Genomic DNA, 19,806 nt, shown 5'->3' on the forward strand with positions numbered 1-19,806 from the left:
TTCCTCCAGCACTTCTTCCCTCATGATTCTTGGTGATTTAAATCTTCACACAGATGCTGCTTCTACATCTCGGTCCTTCTGATCTCGTCCTTCATCTGACCTCAGCCATTTGCTCCCACATGCAAGACTTGTTATTAGGTAGGACACACTGGATTACAGTGACAACAAGATCGCCAAAAGCTCAGTGGCTGGAAACAAAAGGTTCATTCCTTTTCTCATAAAATTCTCCATCAATCTGCGTTCTCCAGGGAAGTTTTCCCCATGTGGTTGCTCAGCATTCGAGGCCACTCCCATGTGGACCAAGTCCTTTTCAACATGACACGCCAGCTTCTGCAGCATCAAGGAAAAAGCATGGAGAATTATGTGAATTTGCTTATAAATGCTTCAGCCCAGAAGTCTGAAAACGACTTTTAACTCTTCGGCTACAGCAAATCACACAGTCACTCCAATCCCTAAGGGTATACTTTTTTTTAATCATAGTGTCTTCTTAGTCAAAACTTCTGGTTAAATTCAATCCTTAGCCTACTCTGTGTCTGCACGCGTACGGCAGAACATGGCCAAGGGGAGTAATGCTGAATCCATCTCATGAACCTGGAGCAGGCAGTCTTACCACATTTCCATGATTCAACAATTCTTACTGCCTTGACAACATCTACAGACCATTCTCTCTTCTCCAATCTCCAGCACATCCTTTGAATTCTCATTCTCAGCTGATAACGTCAATCCCCCAGGACAATATATTTTTTTCTTTTTTTGTAAAATATAAGATACATAAGTCACTGTGTAAAAGGTTGATGCTACTGCCCCACTAGACGAACAGAAGCCTTCGGAAGAGACCGTCCCTCCATCAACACCCATCTCCCCCGTGTCCTTCACTGGCCGCCCATCAGATCCTCTGCACTGAGTTCTCATCTCTCCCGTAGTCAAATGTTGGCCTCCTCCTGGGTTTTTGCTCTTTTCTTCCTATGCTCACTAAACACATCCACCCCGACAGGTACAAATGAGATCTACTGCAGAAGCATTCAAGATTTGATTTCCACTGTGGACCTCACCCCCAATCTGCACACTCACAAAGGCAGCTGCCGGCTCGTTCACCCCTTGGAGTTCAAACAGACACCTCAAACCCCACATCTCAAAAGCTGAGCTCCTGGCTGGTGGCCCACATCCTCACTCCACACCGTCCCTCCACATCTGTGTGAGGTAACTCCATCTTCACAGCTCCTCCAGAAACACAGACGTTCAGAGCCCTGATTTAACAGGTCTTTAACCAATAGCCCATCCCATGATAATCCCCCTTTCTCCCCTGGCAATCCTCCTCCCCCTCTGCTGTATTTTTATTCACAGCACTTTTGCTGCTATGTTTTACTTATCGGTCTGTTTCAACATCTGCACTGAAGTGTAAGCAGCAGAAAACTGGGAAAGGAGGTTAAGAAATTCTTAACACAGAACTACCACATAGGGAGTTAGTTTAATGAGGTCCTAGAATTAGGAAGTGATATGAGAAAGGAAACATGAAAAACAAAACAAAAAGAATCACATTTCTGCAATGCTATTTTGGCTTAATACATGTTGACTGGGGTTCATTTTATGAAGATATAGGTCATGTAGAAAATATCAGAAAACAATGGACTCTAAGAACCAACACCACATTATGCTAATCCTTAGAGTTTGTTTTATACAGTTAGCTCCATTTTACAGTATTCATTTAGGCACGAGACAGTTTGGGAAAAGCTTTCTGGCACTGTAAAAAGAATGTGAGTTTGGGGAAAAGAAAAGCTGACATTCTCTTATCTGACTTCATTAACAATTCTGAAAGTAGCCTCTCATCTGAATTATTTTTATAAATTGCTACTGGGAAAAGTATTTGCTATTGTGTGTGTGACTGGCAAGTAAGTGTATCCTGAGATACCACACAAATGAGCAGAGTCAAATGTAAAATGGAGACAATGTGCATCAAATGTGCCAACAGTCACGCTCAGGGGTGGGGCTCCCATCTGTGCGGCCCTCGCTGGCCTGCAGCTTGGCAGGGAGACTTCACATTCCTCCACACCTGGCCTTTGCTTATGGTTAACACGCCAGATCCTCCTCAGCAGGACGGCAGCTTGTCGATCCACTAGAAATGGCATATTGTACTGTAGGTCCATTTACCTCTGAGTTTCTAAAAGCGCCTCGGTGTGCTTTATATGCTTCATCACTACTTAGCATCCAGCTCCTAGACTGTCCATATTTATGAGATACAAAAGGGCAAACTTAGCTAAAGTTAGTGCTTTTCTTCTTAAAGTTGTGAAGAAAAGATACTCAACATCACTCCCATCAGGGAAATGCAAATCAAAACTATAATGAGATATCACTTCATACCTGTTAGAATGTCTGTATCAAAAAGACAAGAAAGAGGGCGCCTGGGTGGCTCAGTCGGTTAAGCGATTGCCTTCGGCTCAGGTCATGATCCTGGAGTCCCAGGATTGAATCCCACATCGGGCTCCCTGCTCACGGGGAGTCTGCTTCTCCCTCTGACCCTCCTCCCTCTCACGTTCTCTGTCTCTCATAAATAAATAAATAAAATCTTAAAAAAAAAAAAAGACAAGAAATAACAAGTGTTGGCAAGGATGTGGAGAAAAAGGAGCCCCCATGCACTATTGGTGGGAATGCAAACTGGTGAAGCCACTGTGGAAAACAGTGTGGAGGATACTCAAAAAAGTCAAAAATAGAACTACCCTACAATCCAGGAATTATATTACTAGGTATTTACCCCCAAAATATAAAAACACTTAATTCAAAAGCATATATGCACCCCAATGTTGACAGCAGCAATGTCCGCAATAGCCAAACTCTGGAAAGAGCTAAGATGTCCATCGACAGATGAATGGATAAAGAAGATGTGGTGTATATATATAAAATGGAATATTATTCAGCCATAAGAAGGAATGAAATCTTGTCATTTGCAATGACATGGATGGAGCTAGAGGGTATTATGCTAAGTGAAATAATTCAATCAGAGAAAGACAATTATCATATGATTTCACTCATGTGGAATTTAAGAAACAAAACAGATGAGCAAGCAAGCAAGCAAGAGAGAGAAACCAAGAAACCGACTCTTATAGAGGACAAACTTGTTGCCAGAGGGGAGGTGGGTGAGGGGGATGGGTGAAATAGGTGATGGGAATTAAAGAGTGCACTTATCATGACAAAAAATATAAATATAAATAAATACAAAAGGAAAAAAGAAAAGTCAATTTGCACTTTCACATTCTTTTTTTTAAGATTTATTTATTTATTTTAGAGAGAGGGAGACAGAATGAGCTTGCAAACAGGGAGAGGGGCAGAAAGAGAGGGAGGGGAAAAGAATCTCAAGCAGAATCCCCACTGAGTGTGGAGCCCAACACGGGGCTCGATCTCAGAACCCTGAGATCATGACCTGAGCTGAAATCAAGAGTCGGATGCTCAACCAACCGAGCCACTCAGGCGCCCCTTTTCATTTTTTTAAAACCATGCAAAGGCAAACAGAAATGTGAGCCTGAGACTTCAGGGAAACTAGAGAGTCATAATAATCTTGCAATATTTATTCTTCCATTTACTCCAATCTAGGTACACCAAGTATCTTTCTTTCATTGTTTTTTTTTATAGTTTTCAGTGTACAGATCTTCACTCCTTGGCTAAACCTATTCTTAAGTATTTTATTATTTTTGATGCTACTGTAAATGGGACTTTAAAAAATTCTGATAGTTCATTGTTAGTGTATAAAAGTGCAAATGATTTTTGTATATTGATTTTGTATCCTACAACTTTACTGAATGGGTTAGTTCTAAGATTTGGGGTGGTCTCTGTGGCTTTTCTATACAAGATCATGTCATCTGCAGAGAGAGGCAAGTTTACTTCTTCCTTTCTTATTTGGATGCCTTTTATTGCTCTTCTTGCTTAATTGCTCTGGCTAGCATTTCTAGTACTATGCTGAATAAAAATAGTGGGAGTGGGCATCCTTGTTTTTTGTTCCTGATCTTGAGGAAAAGCTTCCCACTTTTCACTGTTGAGTAAGATTTTAGCTGTGGGCTTGTCATATATGGCCTATACAGGTTTCCCCTGCCATCCAAAGGTTCCCTTGATGCCATTTTGCTTTAAGAAAGACCTACATTAGTATCTATTTTTGCTAACCAAAAGAAATTCAAAGAGGGTTTTTGCTTTTATGAAATAATAATTGCTTCTTTGCTTTACAATCACTTTAGCTTATGAAAGGTCTCCCAGGAATGCTCTACTTTTGGATACCGGAGGAAACCTGCCTTATGTTGAGGTGCATTCCTTCTATATCCAATTTATGATTACACTTCAATCTTCTTATTCTTTATTGATCCATTCAAGTTTCCTATTTCTTCATGATTCAGTCTTGATAGGTTGTAGGTTTCTAGGTACTTGCCCATTCTTTTTAGGTAATTTGATTTGATGGCATAATTGTTCATAGCAGTCCGTCTCTTATGATCCTTATTATTTCTAGGTATCAGCTATAATGTCTTTTTTCATTTCTGATTTTTTTTGTCATAAGATTTGTCAATTTTGTTTCTTAGTTTCATTGATCTTTTCTATTATCTTCCTAGTCTCTATTTCATATTGAATCCCATGATCTGAGTTATTTCCTTCCTTAATTTGTCCTTCTTTTTCTAGTTCCTTGAAATGTAAATATACGCTTATTTGGGATACATTTTCTTAATGTAAGCATTCAACACTATAAAATTCTGGGAACTGCTTTTGTTGCATCTATATGTTTTGGTATTTTGTTTCCATTTTCCTCTGTCTCAAGATATTTTTGATTTCCCTTTTGATTTCATCTTTCACCCATTGGTTGTTCACTAGCATGTTGATTAATCTCCATATGTGTGGGAATTTTTTAGTTTTTCTCTTGTAATTGATTTTCAGTTTCAAACCATTTTGGTTAGAAAAGATAATTAACATAATTTCAGTTTTTTAAACATTATTAAGACTTGTTTTTTGGTCTAACACATGATCTACCCTGAATAATGTTCCACATGTGCCTGAGAAAAATGTGTGTTCCGTTGCTGTTGGATGGGAAGTTCTCTATGTGTCTTTTAGGTCCAACTGGTCTAACTAAGCCTCATTTTGTCCTTATTGGTTTTGTCTTGATAATCTATCCATTTTGAGTGTGGAGCATTGAAACCCCCTATGCTTAATGTCTTGCTGTTCATTTCTCCCTTGAGATCTATAGTATTTACTGTGTATGTTTCGGTGCTCTTATGCCGCTCAGCTAGTTTCAGGATTTCAGAGGGAAATGTTCTGTGCGGAGCTATGTATTTGGTGCATCTGTGGGAGGACAGAAGCTCAGGAGCCTCCTATGTCACCATCTTGGTCTGGACTCCATCATGACTTATTTTAAACTATTCTTATAATAAAATGAGACAAAAGGAAACATCTGGGACTAATTTTCTGGTAAGTGTCCAAAATAGCTGGATGGAACTGTTTTTGTCAAAGCTAAAAATAACACACTCACGTGAATAATTACATGTCCTGGAGTTAAAGATGGAATGCAGTCCAAAAGGCGCTCCTCTTACAACTCCTGCGGGCCTAAATCTCACATAATCAGCCAGACTCTTAAAGGAAAAGCCACTGAAGGTATAAGCTGGTCCCAGCTCTGCCTCTGTTTGACTCTGTGGCAACAGCGAATTATCCTTGACATTTACACCTTAGTTTTCTTCTCTCTCAGATAAAATCATCTCTAAGGCACTCCCCAGCACTTAAATTCCAGGATTCTCTGATCCCAAACACAGGGAAGCTCAGAATCAGGGAGAGGTTTCCTGTGGCACATGATGCATTGGTGAGAGCAGTGGGATCCACACTGGGAGGTACAGATGGGGAGGCTAACCTCCATCTGGAAGTGCAGCAGGCTCCTCCCCGACACAGCCCTCCCTCCATGCCTGTGTGGTTGCATCCCTCTTCCTGTCAAGTCTGGAACATCAAGGTAAAGCCGATACACTTGATCACAGACCATCAAACTCCACTGCCAGCAAGCAGGACAGGGAAATCGCTAGCAAACGCACAAGGGCAGGCGTGGCAGGCAGTCTGAGGTCGACCCGGGTAGAGCGACTCCATCCTCCCATCTCCTGGCACAGCATTCCCAATTTTGAGAAAGTCTCCATGTGGTTTCAAGACAGCTCTTGTATCTCATCATATTTATCCCTTTGGATATGCCACATGGTGCCATTAGAAGTATTTAAGGAATATCAAGACCCTGGCTAGATAAATTCTGTCGGATAAAGCAGGGCCAGAGCAGACCCTCAGTTGACTAGACAACATTAATATGACCACGTACATGTCAGGAACCCAGGACAAACACATGCCGCCAGCCATAATCTCAAAATCTGTCCATAATCTGGCAATTTATCACCATCTCCAATGGTACTACACAATCCAAGCACCATCACCTTTTGCCTTCCTACATTTTACCTACATTTTTCTCCAAATTGTAGCCACGTGCTCTTTTAAGGTATGAGACAGACCATACAACTCCCTTGCTCGTAATTCTTACCAGCTTCCTAACTTAAAATACATATAACTCTTCACCATGAGCTACAAAGCCCCGTTATCTGGCCCTGAGCTTCTCTTCAAACATTCTTCACTTCTATCCTCCCTCTCTGCTCTAAGCATCCCAGATGTCAAACTCTCCCACAAAGACATGGCACACTGTCCTGTCTCAGGGCCTCTGCTCTACTATGTCCTCCTGCCAGGACCCTGCTTCCCTCAGTCACTGATTTAAATTTCTGCCACATTTTGTTCCTGTCTCTGCTCAAATGTCACCCTGTCAGGGCGGGCCACCTATTGAATATAAGTTTTCATTATACCCCTTTAACTTTTGCTTTATGTTTTTTCTTCAGAGTATGATAGGATGTTATAATCCATATTTCCCGACTGTTTGCTCAGTCTCCTCCACTAAATTATAAGTCACTGAAGTCAGGAACTTTGGTTTAACCACTGTATCCCACATGATGAGAACAGAGCATTATACTTAGTAAGCACTGAATGTGCTGAGAGTGAATACTCTTACTGCTGTTATTTAAACGTACTTCAGCAAATCAAAAAACACAAGGAACTTAGTGAGACAAATCACTGGTCCAAACTACAAACATGTATATTTTTCCAGCAGAGCTGGAGTCAACAGAAATGCAGCCACATTTGAAAAGGTGAAATAAAGACACAAGAAATCCAGGTAGGAAGAGCCCAAAGCCTGAGTGCAAAGATGGGATGTCTTCACCATTCTCACCTGCACATACGTGCTCTTCTGAAACAGTGCTGGTGGTAATGGTCGTGCTGGTGGTGGTGGCGGTGGAGGTGACTGATGATAATGGTGATGTCTTGCTTCCATAATTAGAAACCATGTACAACAAGACTGCTTGACTAAGAATATTCTGTATACTTTAATACTCTGAGAGCTTGTAGTGAACACATACATTTGATAGTGTCTGAGGTCATTTAAACCTGGGTAAATCTGTGCCTTCAGTGGGTAATTGCACAGAGCTCTGAGTTTTCCTTGTATTATTAGTCACTAGCTGACACTAGATGTCTGAAATTCAGATTTCCCATTTATGAAACCAGACGGAAAATAATTACTTTTTCTTTAGTTATATATGGTATTTGGGATCATCAGACAAGAGACTGATAATTAGTTGCACAATTTAATATCACATAATGAAAATGGTCTGACCTGGCTCCCACCTGGGATTGTGTGGTGAATGGGTGCAAATTTTGGTGAAAATCTCTAGTCAGCCACACATTCTCAGTGATCCTAGATTACTGCTTTCTTTTGTGATGCTAGAAATTTTAGCTCACCTCGTAAGTATAGTGATGGTCAGTAGACTTGAATGCATAAAGGGTAAAATAAAGCATAACTTCTTTCTCTTTGTTATATTTAAAATAGATGACTTTTCATCCAGGAAAGTTTGCATTAATTTGGTTAAAGAGTGGTATAACAGATACTAAGGACCTCATGTCCACATGTACTCTTAACTTTTCTTTTTTTTTTAGATTTATTTATTTGAGAGAGAGAGCATGAGTGGGAGGGGAAGAGGGAGAGAGAAACCCAAGCAGACTTCCCACTGAGCCCAGAGCCCAATGTAGGGCTCAGTCTCATGACTGAGATCATGACACGAGCCGGAAGCAAGATCAGATGCTTAACCAACTGCACCACCCAGGCGCCCCTGTACTCATAACTTTTCTATACATATCAACTATTTCTTACTGCAAGAAACTGCAGTTCTTTGTGTGATGAATGAGGACTCCCCTTGCCCAAGGAAGTTTTCTGGGCACATATGCAAATTGGCAAGATGATGACACTGGTCACACAGCAATTCTCCACCAAGAATGACACCGTCCCTCGTTCTTCAGATACACTAGCTCAGGGGGGTCTCCAGAAAGTGTGTGAATCAATCACCTGTGGAAGGAGCAGTCACTGGCATACCTGTACTTAACTCCTTCCTTTCCCCACCCAAACAACTCACTTCATCACAGTGCTGCTTGCAATAAACGACTTGCACTCAAATTTATGGATCAGGGTCTTTTTTGGTGAGACCCAAATAAAGACCACTGATACTACACATGGCATCAGAAGTCAGATTTTTAAGATGGGGTTATGAGATCTCTCAGAAAATGCTAACAAGGTCGCCATTGCCAATGGTAAGCTGCATAGTGTTAACCTATGATTTACTGAAGCAATGAAGTTCTAAGACTCGGCTCTAATGAACTGGGATGAGGTCTGGCAGGAACTGCATTTGCCTTCACAGTATTCTAAGGCCTATCATATTTTAAGCCAACAGTAACTGTAAGCCAGAGCTCTTAAACAAAACAAAAAAAACAAAACAAAAAAACAGGCTGATACCAGCCTTTTAACTCGGGGATGCTGTGCACGACAGAAGGCCTCCTCGGTAGGCTTGAAAGAACTTCCCTTCCTCTTTCTACAGCCAAAGAGTAGAACGTGTTAAAAATGAAGACGAAGACTTTAATGCTAGAGTGAGTGGTTATACCGGGGCTGGACTCGAGCTGCAGTAAGTTGCCAGTGCTAAGGAGGACTGAGATGTCGAGATTTGGCAGGGGACATTTGAGTGGATGCTTCTGAGAACCTGGACTGCTCATGACAATTGGATGGCCTGGTTCTAGCATGTACTTTTCACCCAGAAACTTCTTTCCCAATAGAATACTGGAAGGTTGGAAGGGCTTCATTTACAGACAGCTTAGATGAGATGGCCAGCTTGGGAAAGACACCTGTGGGGTTGGGGTCCTGTGCATCAATGGTCCTGTGTCTCTGGAACAGAAATAAATGGTGGTTAAGAGTGGCTCATCTAACGATCATTCTCAGTGACCCAGGGCATAATCTATACTTCCTGTCCCTCTAACATTAGAGTCTATGCCATCAAGTTCTGTCTTAGAGGAAGGTTGAGTGGGGGACATTCCTCCTAGAAGAGACTTGAGTTTTGCTAAACATAAAGCTATGACAACCACTTAGTTATCTGAGGTTTCTCTTGTGTAGACGTGTAGGTGGCCAGGAGATAAAATACTATACTGCTGGAAACAATGAAGCCTTCGGGTCAGGAGATGGGACTGTGGTAAGAAAGGACAAAGATGTGTATATCTTGGGGGCGGAGCAAGATGGCGGAGGAGTAGGAGACCTGGATTTCGTCTCCTCTCAGGAATTCAGCTGGATAGGGATCAAGCCATTCTGAACACCTACAAACTGAACAGGAGATCGAAGAAAAGAAGAGCAACAACTCTCTCATCAGAAAAGCGACCACTTTCTGGAAGGTAGGACGTGTGGAGAAGTGAATCCGAGGCGATATTCGGGAGGATAGACGGCGGGGGAGGGGCCTCCGTTGGCCACGTCTGGAAAGTGATAGAGCCACAGAGCACAAAATCGGAACTTTTAAAAGTCTGCTCCGCCGAGAGACGTCACTCTGGTGGCTAAGCAGGGGGTGGAACCCTCCGGGACAGTGTGGTCTCAGGACCCTCGGGGTCACAGAAAGACCGGGGGTGCCTGAGTGTGGCAGAGCTCCCAGGTAACGGAGCAGGGAAGCCGGCTGCAGAGCCCAGGGCGGGCTCTCAGCTCGGGGTTGCCATAAACCGTGATCCGCGGCACAGTTGGGCCACTGCTCCTCCAGCAGGGACCCAACAAGCGGAAGATCCGGGGAGACTCACCTTCCTCCCCCAGGAGGAGCCCCGCGGGAGTGCACTGCAGGGATCTGCTGGGTTTGGAGACTCCACCTGGGGTCGGGTGCCAGAGATAGAAACGTGCGATCACAGGCCAGGTGAGCACGGAGTGTGGCCGGAGACCGGGGAGACGGGAGTGACTGACGGCTTTTCTCTGGGGGCTCACTGAGGAGCGGGGCCCCGAGTTCTCGGCTCCTCCAGGGCAGAGATTGGGAGGCCGCCATTTTCACTCTCCGCCTCCAAAGCTGTACGGAACGTTCCCAGGGAACAAAAGCCCCGGAGAGCAAACCCGAGCAGATTACTTAGCCAGGAGGGGGCAAGGGCGGGGCAATTCTGCCTCCGGCAAAGACATTTGGAAACCGTGGCAACAGGCCCTTCCCCAGAAGATCAGCAAGAACAGCCAGCCAAGACCAAGTTTACCGATCAAGGAGAACGGCAGAACTCCAGCCCTAGGGGACTGACTACTGCACATAAAATTCATAGCTTTTTTTACCATGATTCTTTAGTCTTTCAAAGTTAATTTTTTTAACTGTCTTTTTTCTTTTTTCTTTTTTTTGAATTTTTCTTTTTCCCTTTTTCAACCAACATCTTATCAATCCCTTTTTAAAAAAAAATATTTTTATTTTTCATTTTTAGAGTCATATTCTATCCCTTCATAGTAGTTACCCGTACTTTTGGCATATATATATAAGTTGTTCTCTCTTTAAAATTTTGAGATAGTTTCTTCTAAAAGATAAAAATATACCCTAAATCTCTAGTATATGGTGTTTTCTATTCCCCTGCCTGATCACATCCTCTCCCTTTTTTTTTCTTTTTTTAAATCCTCTTTCTTTTTTCAAACAACTCTTATCAATTCCTTTTATAAAATTTTTTATAATTTCCATCTTTACAGTCATATTCCATCCCTTCATCATATCAACCCTTATTTTTGTACATATATAAGTTTTTCTTTCTTTAAAATTTTGGGAGGCACTTTCTTCTAAAAGACCAAAATACACCCCAAATCTAGTGTGTAGCACTGATCTATATACCAGCCTGATCATATCTGATCACATTCTGGTTTTTTTTTTGTTGTTGTTGTTTTGTTTCGTTTGTTTTTGTTTTTATCTTTATCTTTTTCTTTTTTTTCTTTCTTTCCCTTTCTTTTCCCACTGTTTCAGGTCTTTTCTGATTTGTTTAGAGTATATTTTCTGGGGACGTGGTTACTCTGCTAGCATTTTGTTCTCTCATTAATCTATTCTCCACTGCACAAAATGACAAGACGGAAAAAATCACCTCAACAAAAAGAACAAGAGGCAGTACCGACTGCAAAGGACCTACTCAATATGGACATTAGTACGATGTCAGATCGAGAGTTCAGAATCATCACTTTAAAGATACTAGCTGGGCTTGAAAAAAATATGGAAGTTATTAGAGAAACCCTTTCTGGAGAAGTAAAAGAACTAAAATCCAACCAAGTAGAAATCAAAAGGGCTATTAATGAGGTACAATCAAAAATGGGGGCGCTAACTGCTAGAATAAATGAGGCAGAAGAGAGAATCAGTAATATAGAAGATGAAATGATGGAAAATAAAGAAGCTGAGAAAAAGAGAGATAAACAACTACTGGATCACGAGGGCAGAATTCAAGAGATAAGCGATACCCTAAGACGAAATAACATTAGAATAATTGGGATCCCAGAAGAAGAAGAAAGAGAGAGAGGGGCAGAAGGTATAATGGAGCAAATTATAGCAGAGAACTTCCGTAATTTGGGGAAGGAAACGGGCATCAAAATCCAGGAAGCACAAAGAACCCCTCTCAAAATCAATAAAAATAGGTCAACACCCCGACATCTAATAGTAAAACTTACGAGTCTCATAGACAAAGAGAAAATCGTGAAAGCAGCTCAGGAGAAGAGATATGTAACCTACAAGGGTAGAAACATTAGATTGACAACAGACCTATCCACAGAGACCTGGCAGGCCAGAAAGGACTGGCAGGATATATTCAGAGCACTAAATGAGAAAAATATGCAGCCAAGAATACTATATCCATCTAGGCTGTCATTGAAAATAGAAGGAGAGATAAAAAGCTTCCAGGACAAACAAAAACTAAAAGAATTTGCAAACACAAAAACAGCCCTACAGGAAATCTTGAAAGGGGTCCTCTAAGCAAAGAGAGAGCCTAAAAGCAACGTAGACCAGGGCGCCTGGGTGGCTCAGGCGGTTAAGCGACTGCCTTCGGCTCAGGTCATGATCCCAGGGTCCTGGGATCGACTCCCGCATTGGGCTCCCTGCTCTGCGTGGAGCCTGCTTCTCCCTTTCCCATTCCCCCTGCTTGTGTTCCCTCTCTCACTGTGTCTCTCCCTGTCAAATAAATAAATAAAATCTTTAAAAAATTAAATAAATAAAAATAAAAGCAACATAGACCAGAAAGGAACACAGACAATATACGGTAACAGTCACCTTACAGGCAATACAATGGCACTAAATTCCTATCTTTCAATAGTTACCCTGAATGTAAATGGGCTCAATGCCCCAATCAAAAGACACAGGTTATCAGACTGGATTAAAAAACAAGACCCATCGATATGCTGTCTACAAGAGACTCCTTTTAGACCCAAAGACACCCCCAGATTGAAAGTGAGGGGGTGGAAAACCATTTACCATGCTAATGGACACCAAAAGAAAGCTGGGGTGGCAATCCTTATATCAGACAAATTAGATTTTAAACCAAAGACTGTAATAAGAGATGAGGAAGGACACTATATCCTACTTAAAGGATCTATCCAACAAGAAGATCTCACAATTGTAAATATCTATGCCCCCAATATGGGAGCAGCCAATTATATAAGGCAATTAATAACAAAAGCAAAGAAACACATTGTCAACAATACAATAATAGTGGGGGACTTTAAGACCCCCCTCACTGAAATGGACAGATTGTCTAAGCAAAAGATCAACAAGGAAATAAAGACTTTAAATGACACACTGGACCAAATGGACTTCACAGACATATTCAGAACATTCCACCCCAAAGCAACGGAATACACATTCTTCTCTAGTGCCCATGGAACATTCTCCAGAATAGATCACATCCTAGGTCATAAATCAGGTCTCAACCAGTACCAAAAGATTGGGATCATCCCCTGCCTATTTTCAGACCACAATGCTTTGAAACTAGAACTCAATCACAAGAGGAAAGTCGGAAAGAACTCAAATACATGGAGGCTAAAGAGCATCCTACTGAAGAATGGATGGGTCAACCAGGAAATTAAAGAAGAATTAAAAAAATTCATAGAAACCAATGAAAATGAAAACACAACTATTCAAAATCTTTGGGATGCAGCAAAGGCAGTCCTAAGAGGAAAGTATATAGCAATACAAGCCTTTCTCAAGAAGCAAGAAAGGTCTCAAGTACACAACCTAACCCTCCACCTAAAGGAGCTGGAGAAAGAACAGCAAATAAAGCCTAAACCCAGCAGGAGAAGAGAAATCATAAAGATCAGAGCAGAAATCAATGAAATAGAAACTAAAAGAACAGTAGAACAGATCAACGAAACTAGGAGCTGGTTCTTTGAAAGAATTAACAAGATTGATAAACCCCTGGCCAGACTTATCAAAAAGAAAAGAGAAATGACCCAAATCAACAAAATCATGAATGAAAGAGGAGAGATCACAACCAACACCAAAGAAATACAAACAATTATAAGAACATATTATGAGCAACTCTATGCTAGCAAATTAGATAACCTGGAAGACATGGATGCATTCCTAGAGATGTATCAACTACCAAAACTGAACCAGGAAGAAATAGAAAACCTGAACAGACCTATAACCACTAAGGAAATTGAAGCAGTCATCAAAAATCTCCCAACAAACAAAAGCCCAGGGCCAGATAGCGCCCCAGGGGAATTCTACCAAACATTTCAAGAAGAATGAATACCTATTCTTCTGAAACTGTTCCAAAAAATAGAAACGGAAGGAAAACTTCCAAACTCATTTTATGAGGCCAGCATTACCTTGATCCCCAAACCAGACAAAGACCCCATCAAAAAGGAGAATTACAGACCAATATCCCTGATGAACATGGATGCAAAAATTCTCACCAAAATACTAGCCAATAGGATCCAACAGTACATTAAAAGGATTATTCACCACGACCAAGTGGGATTTATCCCTGGGCTGCAAGGTTGGTTCAACATCCGCAAATCAATCAATGTGATACAATACATTAACAAAAGAAAGAACAAGAATCATATGATCCTCTCAATAGATGCAGAAAAAGCATTTGACAAAGTACAGCATCCTTTCTTGATCAAAACTCTTCAGAGTATAGGGATCAAGGGTACATACCTCAATATCATAAAAGCCATCTATGAAAAACCTACAGCGAATATCATTCTCAATGGGGAAAAACTGAGAGCTTTCCCCCTAAGGTCAGGAACACGGCAGGGATGTCCACTATCACCACTGCTATTCAACATAGTATTGGAAGTCCTAGCCACAGCAATCAGACAACAAAAGGAAATCAAAGGCATCCAAATCGGCAAAGAAGAAGTCAAACTCTCACTCTTTGCAGATGAGATGATACTTTATGTGGAAAACCCAAAAGACTCCACCCCAGAACTGCTAGAACTCATACAGGAATTCAGTCAAGTGGCAGGATATAAAATCAATGCACAGAAATCAGTGGCATTCCTATACACCAACAACAAGACATAAGAATGAGAAATTAAGGAGTCGATCCCATTTACAATTGCACCCAAAACCATAATATACCTAGGAATAAATCTAACCAAAGAGGCAAAGGATCTGTACTCAGAAAACTATAAAATACTTATGAAAGAAATTGAGGAAGACACAAAGAAATGGAAAAACGTTCCATGCTTATGGATTGGAAGAACAAATATTGTGAAGATGTCAATGCTACCTAGAGCAATCTACACATTTAATGCAATCCCCATCAAAATACCATCCACTTTTTTCAAAGAAATGGAACAAATCATCCTAAAATTTGTATGGCACCAGAAAAGACCCCGCATAGCCAGAGGAATGTTGAAAAAGAAAAGCAAAGCCGGCGGCATCACAGTTCCGGACTTCCAGTTCTATTACAAAGCTGTCATCATCAAGACAGCATGGTACTGGCACAAAAACAGGCACATAGATCCGTGGAACAGAAGAGAGAGCCCAGAAATGGACCCTCAAAACTCTATGGTCAACTCATCTTTGACAAAGCAGGAAAGAATGTCCAATGGAACAAAGACAGTCTCTTCCACAAATTGTGTTGGGAAAATTGGATAGCCACATGCAGAAGAATGAAACTGGACCATTTCCTTACACCACACACAAAAATAGACTCCAAATGGTTGAAAGACCTCAATGTGAGACAGGAGTCCATCAAAATCCTAAAGGAGAACACAGGCAGCAACCTCTTTGACCTCAGCCGAAGCAACTTCTTCCTAGAAACATCACCAAAGGCAAGGGAAGCAAGGGCAAAAATGAACTATTGGGACTTCATCAAGATAAAAAGCTTTTGCAAAGCAAAGGAAATAGTCAACAAAACCAAAAGACAACCGACAGAATGGGAGAAGATATTCGCAAATGACATATCAGATAAAGGGCTAGTATCCAAAATCTATAAAGAACTCCTCAAACTCAACACCCAAAGAACAAAGAATCCAATCAAGAAATGGGCAGAAGACATGAACAGACATTTTTCCAAAGAAGACATCCAAATGGCCAACAGACACATGAAAAAGTGCTCAATATTGCTCGGCATCAGGGAAATCCAAATCAAAACCTCCATGAGATACCACCTCACACCAGTCAGAATGGCTAAAATTAACAAGTCAGGGAACGACAGATGTTGGCGGGGATGCGGAGAAAGGGGAACCCTCCTACACTGTTGGTGGGAATGCAAGCTGGTGCAGCCACTCTGGAAAACAGTATGGAGGTTCCTCAAAAAGTTGAAAATAGAGCTACCCTATGATCCAGCAATTGCACTACTGGGTATTTACCCCAAAGATACAAAAGTAGGGATCCGAAGGGGTACATGCACCCCGATGTTTATAGCAGCAATGTCCACAATAGCCAAACTGTGGAAAGAGCCAAGATGTCCATCGACAGATGAATGGATAAAGAAGATGTGGTATATATATATATATATATACACAATGGAATATTATGCAGCCATCAAAAGGAATGAGATCTTGCCATTTGCAACGACGTGGATAGAACTGGAGGATATTATGTTGAGTGAAATAAGTCAAACAGAGAAAGACATGTATTATATGATCTCACTGATATGAGGAATTCTTAATTGCAGGAACAAACTGAGGGTTGCTGGAGTGGGGGGTGGGGTGGGAGGGATGGGGTGACTGGGTGATAGACACTGGGGAGGGTATGTGCTTTGATAAGCGCTGTGAATTGTGCAAGACTGTTGAATCTCAGATCTGTACCTCTGAAACAAATAATGCAATATGTTAAGAAAAAAAGAAGAAGAAGGTAGCGGGAGGGGAAGAATGAAGCGGGGGAAATCGGAGGGGTAGAGGAACCATGAGAGACGATGGACTCTGAAAAACAAACACTGGGTTCTAGAGGGGAGGGGGGTGGGAGGATGGGTTAGCCTGGTGATGGGTATTGAGGAGGGCACGTTCTGCATGGAGCACTGGGTGTTATGCACAAACAATGAATCATGGAACACTACATCTAAAACTAATGATGTAATGTATGGGGATTAACATAAGAATAAAAAATAAATTAAAAAAAAAAAGATGTGTATATCTTGAGCTCAGTAGATTGATGTGGGCACCCCTTAGGACATCCATCCTTGGTGATGACCTTCAGTAGCCAACGTAGAAATCATGGTCTGAAGGAGCAAAGACCCCGGATGTTCATATACTTTAACGTGATATATCTTCACTACTTTGCTGAGCAAGCAACCAAGATCATCAGATGTGTTGATGCTGGTTGAGGTAAATCTGGAATCTGTGGCATAAAAGGGAAAAAATGATTATTAACGATATATTCTAAGCTAACTGCAATTGGGGAAAAAATGAGTGAAATATGGGATCTCTGTGTTATTTCTTTAAAGTGCATGTGATCTTACAATTATTATTTCAAAATAAAAAGGTTTTGTAAGTATGTATGTCACATCTTGATGGGCCATGATCTTGCTAAAGCAAAGATGAGACGTGAGGAAGAGAATTTGAGACACAGATGGGTCTGAGGAGCGCAAGTGGGGACCGTGTTCTCATTCGTGTCCTCGCACTAGTGTGTCTTGTGCCGGACTCTGTCAGCTGCCTCTGGCTGAAAGCATGTACTCTGTGTGGGGCCGAGGGGAAGCACCAGGAAGTTCACCCTCTGAACAACCTAACACAGCACAACTGAAAAATGCCTATGCACCCTGGCTCTCCTGCTGCTTAGGACAGCTCTAAACATGTTCCCAACCATTGCCTGGGGATCACAGTGGGGTGCCCCCAATCACCGCCCCGATCATCAGCAAACCCTGGGTATTGACTTTCTTCCTTTCCCTCTCTATTTCACACTCAAGGCCAAAACTTCCTAGAACCACCTGAACAAACTACTTGTGCTCAGATCTTTATCACAGGTCTCCTTCAGGGGACTTGAAGCAAAGACAAGGATGCTATGAAATTCTCTGAGGGGACATGGTTTTACCTCTAGCACTTCGGGGAATATTTAACATAAGAGACAAACATGTTTTACTGCAAAGCACATCAGGAAACACAATGAAGAACACAGCACTGCGGCTTTATTCCTGCTTCCAAGCAGGTGCATGGCAGTTTTGAGTATACCCATCCTCTAGTAAATCTCCCGGTTTTGCAGAGACTCTTGGGCCACTCTGAAGTCTACAAGGGGCCCAAACCCTCTGCTGTGCCCCCCGAGCTGAGCCACTTTTTATTCTCAGTCCCTGAAATCTTTAGTTATCAAGATGGCGATCTCTGTTCTCTTTTGAGAAACCCACAGGCTACAAAGGAATTACTTCCCCTGTGGCCCACCCTCTACTGGAAACATGATCCCAAAAGTATCTCCACTGTTGATAAAGGGAATAGATCCTCATTATTTTTGCAGGGTCATTATATTATCTCCTCCTTCTTTCATTCTTTCTGTCCAGGCCAAAAAACTCCTTATCAGGCAAAATCATTTCTTCACGAGATGCTTGTCCTGCTCAGTCCTGCAACCTTAAATGTCCACATCCATCACCATGAATTGGTCTATTTCAAATAATATTTCATCATATCCATAGAATTTTACGGTTGGAGAGACAACTGGTTTCCCCAGCATACAGATGAAGAAGAGTGCAGTTCTGACTACCTCGTTTATGAATGAAGAGACTGACATTCACAGAACTTCAGGGAACTGGGGAAGGTGGGACAGTAAGTTAATGACCGAGCGAAGACCTGAACAAATCAGTTTTGCTGTGCTCCACGGACACCAGGGACAGGAACGTGAAAACAAAGGAGTGAATGACATGGCACACATATGCAAAAATGCAGTTTTTTTTTTTTTTTTTTTTTTACTCTAAGGCAATCAAGAAAGAGGACAGCTATTAATTAATCAAGATGTTACATGCTGCTGGTCTTCAGACAATGCTAATTAGGACTGGCTTCACTGTCTTTTACGTATTTTTTCCATATTATTCATATTTTTCATATTAGTATTTTGAGTTAAAAAGTCATATTGCATGAATAAGTTATCTATCTGCATGTTCTATAGGTTACACAGAGTTTGAGGATATATCAATCTGTGTTTTCTTTTCATAGACAGTAATAAAAGTTGTGCTATGGGCAATGGTTTTTGCAATGTGAGTGGCAGCCTGAGTAGAATGGGGTGTAAACTGATAAAAACTGCACCCAAACTGAACTTGGAAAGTGCAGAAGCAGGACAGTGGAGAGGAATAGCTCTGGGACTTTAACACAGCAAAAAACTGAACAATGCAGAGAGGAAAGATGCTATCGTACTTATGTCACATTTCTATAAGTAACTCCTAATACTTTCATTCATTCATGAGGACTTACTGAATACAATGTATTCAATATCTTGCAAGTGCAATAGGTAACTTTATGCCTTCCCACCTAAGATACGCAAAGGGGATTACATAGTTGAAACCAGGCTTGTCATTGTAATCATTGATGTTAAGGGTATGAAAGGGAAATCATTCACCTCAAGCTCTAGGAGACCCAAAAAAAGCAAAGAAGTCCCTCATCCACAAGTAAAGGATATTAGCACCCTCTTTATGCCTTTTAGCCTCCTCTCTGGACACCTGCCTGCACCTTCCCCCCACACAACACATACCTTCCAAGACCACCACAGATGATGTGCACTTATTACATTAGATAATCTCATTACTTAAAAAAATGCGAGATGTAGAATGCAAAAGAGAATAGGTCGGAATCATTTGGTTATGTCTCCAGAGCTAACGTAGCCTTTTCCATTTACCATAACATTGTAGATAGCTGCCAAATGGTCTCATATTTGTAAGTTACTCATACCTAGTGCATGAATAAGAGACTTAGTGACAGAAAGTTTAATAGCTTTGGAGTTAGGAATAAGGTAGGAAGAATGGAAGGAAGGAAGGAAGGAAGGAAGGAAGGAAGGAAGGAAGGAAGGA

The 19,806-nt window shown here is 41.4% G+C and overlaps 1 protein-coding gene across 2 annotated transcripts in view; it reads right to left on the minus strand.

The window, feature by feature from the left end:
- Positions 1-251: 251 nt before the first annotated feature.
- Positions 252-19,806, minus strand: part of ZWINT (ZW10 interacting kinetochore protein) — a 50,498-nt gene continuing 30,943 nt past the window's right edge. Inside the window, exon 9 of one of the 2 annotated variants that reach the window (XM_035008620.1) lies at positions 252-330. The gene's annotated coding sequence lies outside the window, so the exon portion shown is untranslated. Of the gene's footprint in view, positions 331-8,974; positions 9,296-19,806 lie in introns of those variants that run through there. The other variant, XM_035008621.1, reaches the window with a different exon arrangement.

Source organism: Mirounga leonina, unplaced genomic scaffold, assembly GCF_011800145.1.
Source record: "Mirounga leonina isolate KUSES-001 unplaced genomic scaffold, KU_Mleo_1.0 Mir_152, whole genome shotgun sequence".
Lineage (NCBI taxonomy): Eukaryota > Metazoa > Chordata > Mammalia > Carnivora > Phocidae > Mirounga > Mirounga leonina.